A 9,467-nucleotide genomic window follows, 5' to 3' on the forward strand; every position below is an offset into this window, starting at 1 on the left:
ATCAGATTGTGGGATCAGATCTTTTACATTGACCGGAGGGCCTTAATTTAACTTCTCACCTGAAAGCACTCGACCCCTTACAGCACTCCCTCAGCATTGCATTGATGTGTTAGCCTAGCCTATATGTTCAGGTCCCTGGAGTGGAATTTGAACCTTTGAACCCCTGGGTCAGGAAACTAGCGTGCAACCACTGAGCCACTGCTGACTGAAGAGTGAGTGTCTTAGAGTGCAAAAGTTCGGAAGATCAACAGATCTGAAGGGTAAGAGTAAGTATGAAGGACATCTATAAAATAAAATTGGTTCATGCTTTCAATGTCAAACATTATCGTAATAAATCATTGGTCCCTTTTATTACAATTTTCTTTTCCCAAGAAGTCAAATAATGGAACAAAGAATTGGCCCTTTGGATTTGTGATTATTCTTCCTCAGCAGCTTGTTAATGGGCCACCAAAACTGAAGATTGTTTTTGGCTACCACTTATTGCCCATCCCTAATTGCTCTTGAACTGAGTAGCTTCCTAGGCCATTTCAGAGGGTAACTGAGAGTCAACCACATTGCTGTGGCTTTGGGGTCATGTCACACATAGGCCAGGCCAGGTAAGGATGGCACATTTCCTTCCCGAAAGGACATTTGTGAACCAGATGGTTTTTCCCGAAAATTGGCAATAGTTTCATGGTTATCGGTATATTCTTTATTGAATTCAAATACCGTCTTATAATATTGAATTAAATCCATCTACTCTGGCAGGATTTGAGCCCGAGTTCCCAGATCATGAGCTGAATTTCTGGATTAATAGTCTAGCAATAATACCACAACATCATTGCTTCCCCGCAGTGTTGAATGTGATTGCATACATACATGACCGTTTGGAATTACAGTTAAGTCCCGACGTTTGCTCTGTTCCTTTCCCACAAAATCTCGCAAAGGGTGAACTTGCGCATGCACTGGGATTGCACGTGTGCAGCGCATGCTTTCAGCGTGGGCAAGGTTAGAGTTTAATGTTCCAAATGCTGGGTAAGAGGCATTTTAGTGCCGCAAACCATGATTTGGTGTGAGTGCACATTCATGACAGAGGTGGTGGTGGGAGGGATCATGGATGATGGGAGTTAACTGTATTGGGTAAATCACTAAGTGGTTTTATTGTTGGAACATGGAAAACCTTGCATTGCAGTCACCATGTCAGCGTTCGCCACTTGGTCAAGTTGAAGCTAAATAAATGCTAAATAAAGCTCCCTCTGCTCTGCTGGTCATTTTCAGCCTCAGTATAAGACCCTCTGCTGCAGCAGTTAGCAATCCCTGTGTCAACTACCCTGGTGTCACTCCAAGTGGAATGTGGATGCAGTGCAGAATTGGGAATAGTAGTTCTACAGGCCCTTCAGCCTTGACAGTGCATATTAGTGGTTGACTCCCATGCAAGCAAATACATTTATCCAACCTTCATCGCATTTATCCAACCCTTTTCCCATATCCCTTTACTCCTTTTGCCTTTACCCTCCTCTCCCAATGAAATCTCGCCCTCTGACCCTGGAAGTGAATTCTGCAGTCTTTCAATTTTCTGTGTGAAGAGGTTTTTCCTCTTCTCCTCTTGAAATTACAGACATTTAATCCCATATCCATGGTTCCACATTCCAGACTCCTCAATGTCTGGAAACTGTCTGCTTCCACCTCCCCTGTCCAAATCTTTTGTTAATTTAAACACTCCCATCTCAGCAGCTTGAATGCACGTTTTTCTCCCAAGATCAATATGAAGAACAGAAACAGCTCCACGTTCTTCACCAGAAGGTGTCCACCTTAGTAACACAGAATCCGTAGAATCCCTACTGTGCGGAAGGAGGCCATTTGGCCTATCGTGTCTGACTCTCCACAAAGGAATCCCACGCAGGCCTTCCCCTTTGCCCTATCTCCGTAACCCTGCTCATTTACCATGGCTAATTCATCTAACCTACACGTCTTCCTCCGCCATTTTATAAGATCATGCCTGATCTGATCTGATCCTCTGGCCACATTTCAATGAAGGGTAAAGGAGTTCTTCTGGTATCCTAGTTAATATTTATCACTCAAGCACCTCCACTAAAAGAAATGATTTGATTGTCTATCTCATGGTTATTTTGGCACCTTGTTGAACTCCAAATATGTGTTATAACATAGCACCAGTCCACAGATGTGCGGGTTAGGTTGATTGGCCAAGTTAAAAAATTGCCCTTAGTGTCCTGAGATGCATAGGTTGGAGGGATTAGTGGGTAAATATTAAAGGATTTGGGGGTAGGGCTTGGGTGGGATTGTGGTCAGTGCAGACTTGATGGGCCCAATGGCCTCTTTCTGTACTGTAGGCATTCTAAGGCTAAGTCTAAGTCAAATAGTGACCACGCTTCAAGATTGTGTAATCTCAGGTTTTCCTGAGGTCAGGGAATGTGCCATATAAAGGCAATTATGTTCTTTCAGAAACTTTGAAATGAAGTAAAGGCATCCAAACTGTAGAAATGTAGATGTGTTGTTTCATGTGTGTGTTTGTAATCCAAACAGTCAAATCATCATAGAATAACTGCTGTGCAGAAGAGGCCATTCAGCCCATCAGGTCTGCATAGACTCTCTAACAGAATATCTTACCCAGATCCTCTCTCCCCCAATCTATCCCCGTAACCCTAAACATTTCCTATGGCTGGTCCATCTAAGCTAAACATCTTTGAACACTAAGGGGCAATTTAGCACGGTCAATCCACTCATCTGCATGTAGGGTCATTTATTTGTTTGAATAGACAAGGACAGCACTGATACGATTTTTAAATTCTTATCTTTTATTGAATAGAACTTAAAAGAATTATTAACATGACAAAAGTAAAAAGAAAAGCAAATTTGGAGATAGGCTTTTGTTGCCAGCCTCTGTACTGAACTTGAACACACTGAATGGATCTCAAAAACAAACTAAAAGAATACACTCTAAAATCCAAGCTATATTTCAACTGTTATCTCATTATTGGAAATGTTTTTCGTAGCCTGTCTCTGTCTTAGAAAAAACAATTCTTGCAGCTGCTGTTATGGAACTGTTGTTTGCCTGCATTGTGTGCCCTTCAGGAATGCAATCAATTTCCAGCTAACTATTAGCCTTCTGTTTCCACATGTTGCCAAGTTAGTAGAGTTAATTGCACGGGCAGGAATATCTTAAAATGAAGTCTTTGCATAGACTGTAGTAAACAGGGCTAAGCACGCATTGGATCTCTCACTGCACATCTTTGGACTATGGGAGGAAACCAGAGCAGAAGGATGAAACACACACAGACCTGAGGGGAATGTGCAAACTCCTCATAGTCACCTGAGGCTGGAATTGAACCCGGCTTCCTGGAGCTGTGAGGTAGCCGTGCTAACCACTATGCCACCACGCCTGCAAGGTTATCCAAAAATAATTTACCATCAGGGTATCATATATGGTTTCTATTTCAGTAAAGCACAGTTTCCTCAAAGGCGGGTGTCTGTTGAAAAGACGTCACCGATCAGCTGTGTTCCTCCCTTAACTGTGAATCACAATTCAGATCAGTTTTGAATGCAGCCCTGCTCTCTGCACTTTGTCAATATAGGAAAATTCAAGCTCTTAAAATGAATTTTACTGAAGTATTGACGTCCTAAACTCTTGATTGGTGGGGGCTGCTTTCAAGTGTGAGTGGAAACGACTGCCTGTTGTCTGATCAACTGTGATTGGTGAGGACTGCAGCTCGCCTGCAATACACTGCTCTATAAAAGCTCCTCCACTTTAATGTTATCCTGTTCAATTTTCTCAGTAGACCCCAGGTTTAGATGGCATTGTATTTTTCAATTGTACTGCATCCACACACTGTCAGGAATCAGTCGATTAAGCAGAGGTTGTACCCTTGGCTATCTTTTATACATAACTTTAGCAACGCAGATAATCCATTTTATGTGCTATTTGGACAGTGCATCAGGGTAAGTGAAACATTAGTTTGATTTATCCTTTACTGAGATCATCAATAAATTGATACTAATGTACTAGCAATCTGCTAGTCATATTGTGCTAGTAAGAGTAATAGTATTTGTTCAGAATTACAGTAAACTATGATATTGTCCTTTCTAATTCCTGCTGCAGTTTGCATTTTATATCAGAATGATTTTTATGTTAAAGCATTTCTTCCCTCCAATTTCTTTGTAGAAAATGAATCATGAGCTCCCTTTGGACCGTGAGTAATCCTTCCAATCACAGCCTGTTTGCTTTGGTTACTCTCGGGGATGGGAATGCCTCTCACATCCAGATTTCCCATCAAGAAGTGCTGGTTGGGACGATACTGACTACCGTGGATCTGGTGACACTGTTGGGAAATGTGGTGGTGTTTATCTGCCCTGTTCTGGAGAAGAAACTGAGAACGGTGACTTACATGTTCATCCTGTCCCTAGCAACAGCAGATCTATTAGTGGCATGCTTGGTCATGCCCTTTAGGTAAGTACTGGGGGAGATGATGGTGTAGTGTTAATATCACTGGACTTGTAATCCAGAGGCGTTGGAGACATTGGATCAGATCCCACCACGGCAGCTGGTGGAATTTGAATTCAATGAATAAATCGGGAATTGAAAGCTAGTCTTAATAATGGTGACATGGGCAGCATTCTCTGGCCGTTCACGTTGGTGGGTTTCTCCCGTCCCGCTCCAGTAAATGGAGATTTGGCTGAACAGTGTGGTGGCCATGAAACTATTGTTTGTTGTTGTAAAAGCCCATTGGATTCACCTTTCAGGAAGGAAATCTGCCATCCTTAGCAAGAACGAGGAATGTGCAAAATAATAGCAGGAGTAGGCCACTCAGCCCCATGAGCCTACCTTGCCATACAATAAGATCATGGCTGATCTGACTGTAAGCTCAGCCCCACCTTCCTGCCTATCCTTAGTAACCCCCAGTGATCTTGTTAATGGAGAATCTATCTAGTTCTGGGCAGCATCCTGGTGCAGTGGTTAGCACTGCTACTTCACAGCACCAAGGACCTGTGTTTGATTCCCACGCTTGGGTCACTGTGCGAAGTCTGCATGTTCTCCTCATGTCTGTGTGGGTTTCCTCAGGGTGCACTCATTTCCTCCCACAGTCTGAAAGACGTACTGGTTAGATGCATTTTCCACATTAAATTGACCATACTAAAAGTATTCAAAGATTCTGCTTCCATCAGAGATTTTGGCTGGGACCGGAATATCCCACCAATGGCCAGTGTGAGCTGTCTCCCATCCTTAGGTTACTGAAGGGAACAGGACAGGTAGATCAACTGGTTAAGAAGGCAGTTGGGATACCTTCATACAATTACCAAGAATATATAAGCAGGGAGATTATGCTAGAATAGTATAAAAACTAGTTAGGCGACATTTCAAGTTGCTGCATGACAGGAGGGATACGACCTTATTCGAGAGAGGAGACTTACAATGGTTTTGTTAGGAGTGGAGAATTTTAGCAATGAGGAAAGATCGGAAAGGCTGGGAAATGTCTGCCTTTTAATGGTCCATCAAATTTTCTGTCCCTCCTGCGACAATTTCTGGGACTGGAAAAGTTACCCCTCTAGGTTTAATGTTATGAGAGTCATACAGTACAAAAGAGGCCCTTCAGCCCATTGAGTGTGCATTGTCAAACTACCCTAAATCCACACTAATCCCACTTTACAGCACTTGGCCCATAGCCTTGAACGTTACGACATTTCAAGTGCTTATCCACATACCTTTTAAAGGTTGTAAAGTTTCCCACCTCTATTATCCACTCAGGCAGTGCCTTCTAGGCTCCCACCACCATGTGGGTGAAAAATATTTTCCTCAAATCCCTTCTACCTCCTGCCCCTCACCTTAAAATTATGCCATCTCATTATTGGCCCTTAAACTAAGAGGAACAGTTGTTTCTTATTCCTGTCTATACCACTCATAATAAACATCTTAGTCAGGTTCCTCCCTCCTTCCCCCCTCAACCTTCTCTAATCTAAAGAAAACAATCTGAGCCTCTTCAGCCTCTCTTCATAGCTCAATGTTCCATCCCAGGCAACATCCGGTGAATTTTCTCAAAGGCAACTAAAGATGGGCAATAAATGCTGGCCAGCCAGCGATGCCCATGTCCCGTAAATGAATAAAAGCAGAAGTTTTCTCTGCACACTGTCCAGTACAATCACATTTTTCTTATAGTGAGGTGATCAGAACTGCACTCAGCAGTCTAGCTGTGGTCTAACCAAAGTAGCTGGTTGACATTTTTTTAGTTGGCACAGGGATGATGGGCTGAAAGGCTTCATTCTTTGCTGTAAGGTTCTATGATTTGTTGAAGTAAGTGTAGGGAAGAATTTCTATATTTTTATCTCTCTACCAATTCTTTTGCCAACCTGTGTACTGCCTTTCTTATGACTGACTCTGTCAAATGCCTTTGTCATTTTGAAGACCCCTGCTCCCAGATTAAAGGCACTCATTTCTTTGCTCAGCATTATCTATGAGGTGACTGGAGTCTGGATGTTTGGCCGTCTGTTCTGCAAGGTGTGGATCTCATTTGATGTGATGTTTTGCACTGCCTCCATCGTCACGCTCTGCTTCATCAGCTTGGACCGGTACTGTTCTGTGGCTACTCCTTATCACTACACCAAACGTATGTCCCGCAGCAGGTAAGGGCAGCCAGACCTCACGCTGTAGGGGCCATTCATTCCTGCTATACCAATCAGGACTGGGAATCAAAAGCCACCTCATTTAATGAAAGATGAATATTCAGATTTTTTTTTGAAAGAGGAACTTGTATTCATTTAGTTCTTTATTAGCATGCTATGGTGCAGAGGGACCTGGGGGTCCTTGTGCATGAATCGCAAAGACCCAGTCTGCAGATGCAGCAGGTGATCAAGAAGGTGAATGGGATGCTGGCCTTTATAGCGAGGGGGATGGAATATAAAAGCAGGGAGGCCTTGCTGCAACTGTACAGGGTACTGGTGAGGCCGCAGCTGGAGTACTGTGTGCAATTTTGGTCCCCTTATTTGCGAAAGGATATGTTGGCCTTGGAGGGAGTACAGAGAAGGTTCACCAGGCTGATACTGGAGATGAGGGGGTTAGCCTATGAGGAGAGATTGAATAGACTGGGTCTGTACTCGTTGGAGTTTAGAAGGATGAGGGGGAATCTTATAGAGACATATAAGATAATGAAGGGGATAGATAGGGTAAAGGTAGAGAGATTCTTCCCACTTAGAAAGGATAGCAGGACTAGAGGGCACAGCCTCAAAATAAGGCGGGGGGGACAGTTTAGATCGGAATTGAGGAGGAACTTCTTCACTCAAAGGGTGGTGAGTCTGGAATTCTCTGCCCATTGAAGTGGTGGAGGCTACCTCGCTGAATATATTTAAGCCACGGGTAGATAGGTTTCTGGTAGACAGGGGAATTAAGGGTTATGGGGAGAAAGCGGGAAAGTGGAACTGATCCACTTCAGATCAGCCATGATCTTTTTGAATGGCTGGGCAGGCTTGAAGGGCTAGATGGCCTACTCCTGCTCCTACTCCTTATGTTCTTATGTTGTTGAAGAAGTTCAAAACACTTCACAAAATAATTTACATATTTATGAAGAACTGACTCTAAGCAAACCTGGTCTGTGCATCGACAATGACTGGATATTTTCCACACAGGCAATTGTGGCTCTTTTGTTAGCACTGTCACGTTGGAGTCAGATAATTGCGGGGTCAAGTCTCACTCTGAGGTTTCTGAGCACATAATAAGGCTGATACTTGACTGGAGTGCTGAGGGAGTGCTATATCATAGAAAGCACCATTTTTCAGATTATCCTGCCAAGATCATGTAGCTGTTTCTGTGCCTGGGAATATGTCAGCTTCAATGGCAAACAGAATCAAAACCACAGTGAAACCGGACCCCATGACCTTCTGACCCCAAATGAACTAAAGATGATACAACAAAACTATTTGGAACCTACGCTATTGTTGCAGTTTGTGCACCTCCTTAGACAGGCAGTGTAACATCACCCCTGGAAACAAATTGAGCAAAGGTTTGCTTAGTTTTTTTCAAACTGCCTCATTATTATTTCTGAAACAAACCTCTGTGCTGAGAAGAAATAGGGCTGGATATTACAAGCCCTTTGGAGGTGAGTTGGGAGGCAGAAGGCTGGTAAACTGGCAGTGGAAGGTGTTTTGAGGGGAGCCCAATGTCTTTCTGCCACAGTGCATTACCAGCGGTACGAATACCACACCTCCACCACCAACACCCCCCCCCCAACCAGCTACAGCACCATCAAGGGAAGATTGCCCCCTATCCCAAGCGGGAGGCCTGCCTGGCGTAGGCATGGTGCTTAAAATAACTTCCTTTGTCTTTTGGGCTATCTTGGCATGAGAATGGGGGCACCCTCTCCTTCATCTTGCAGTCTCAATGCTGGCCACCTGTAACAATGGTGCTGCTGAGCCTACAGCGCTGTCTGCCCTCTACTGGATTACAGTCCAGTGTCAGTAGTAAGCTTTTCATTGGGCATTGCTGGAGGAATGCTGTCCTTGGACCCACAGTGCAGGATTGAGTTCCACTTTCATTCCCAGTGGTGGGACAGCTTTGTGGAAAAGTCAACCCCTGATGTCTCATTCACATTCTATGTTTATTTTCCCTCTATTTCCACAGGTGCATTGCCATGACCATTGCCATCTGGGTCTACTCTTTCATGATTTCATTCCTCCCGGTGATGCAGGGTTGGAATGAAATCCCGGGCATGGACTTTGACGGTAACAGGGATTGTGTGTTCGTCACCAACAGGATCTTTGCCATTGTTGCCTCTGCGCTGGCCTTCTATATCCCTTTCCTGATCATGTGCACCATGTACTTCTTCATATACAGAGCCTCCCGCCTGAAGACAGTACGGGTCATGTCGCAGACGCTTGACCTCCACTATCATCCAGACAGCAGGCGGCAGGATAACCTACAGCTGGAGCACAAGGCCACCAGGACCATGAGCATCATCATATCGGCCTTTGTGCTGTGCTGGCTCCCCTACTTTGTCTTCAACATCTGTATCGCTGTCAGCGGCTCACAGCTCAACGGTGCCATCGTTAACCACGTATTTAAGGTCATCACCTGGTTTGGATATTGCAACTCCACCATCAACCCCCTGCTCTACGCCTTCCTCAACCGGGATTTCCAACGGGCCTTGAAGAAGATGCTGGTGTGTCGGCGCTGGAGGGTGCGGGTCGATATCAGAAATGACATGGTTTCTATAGTGACCTTCACCAAAACCATTCAGGGCGCGGAGTGCAGCGTGAAAAGCATGGATAGTCGCCAATAACTGCATGAAGTGGAATCCCTTTCACCCACCCCAGGACTTCCCAAAGCTAGTGAAGTACTTTTGAAGTGCAATCATAATGTTGGAAGTATGGCAGCCGTTTGCACCCAGAAAAGTCCCACAAACTGTACTGTAATAGCAGCCAGAACATCCATTTTAGTGACATTGGTTGAGAGATGAATACTGTCTGGGATTCTGGGGAGAACGCCA

At 44.3% G+C, this 9,467-nt stretch overlaps 1 pseudogene; it reads left to right on the forward strand.

Moving 5' to 3' along the window:
- Positions 1-4,169: 4,169 nt before the first annotated feature.
- On the forward strand, positions 4,170-9,260 carry LOC145351303 (histamine H2 receptor pseudogene; annotated as a pseudogene).
- Positions 9,261-9,467: the final 207 nt, after the last annotated feature.

The sequence above is a fragment of the Carcharhinus amblyrhynchos genome, chromosome 13, assembly GCF_965287045.1.
Source record: "Carcharhinus amblyrhynchos chromosome 13, sCarAmb.v2.hapA, whole genome shotgun sequence".
Classification (NCBI taxonomy): Eukaryota; Metazoa; Chordata; class Chondrichthyes; order Carcharhiniformes; family Carcharhinidae; genus Carcharhinus; species Carcharhinus amblyrhynchos.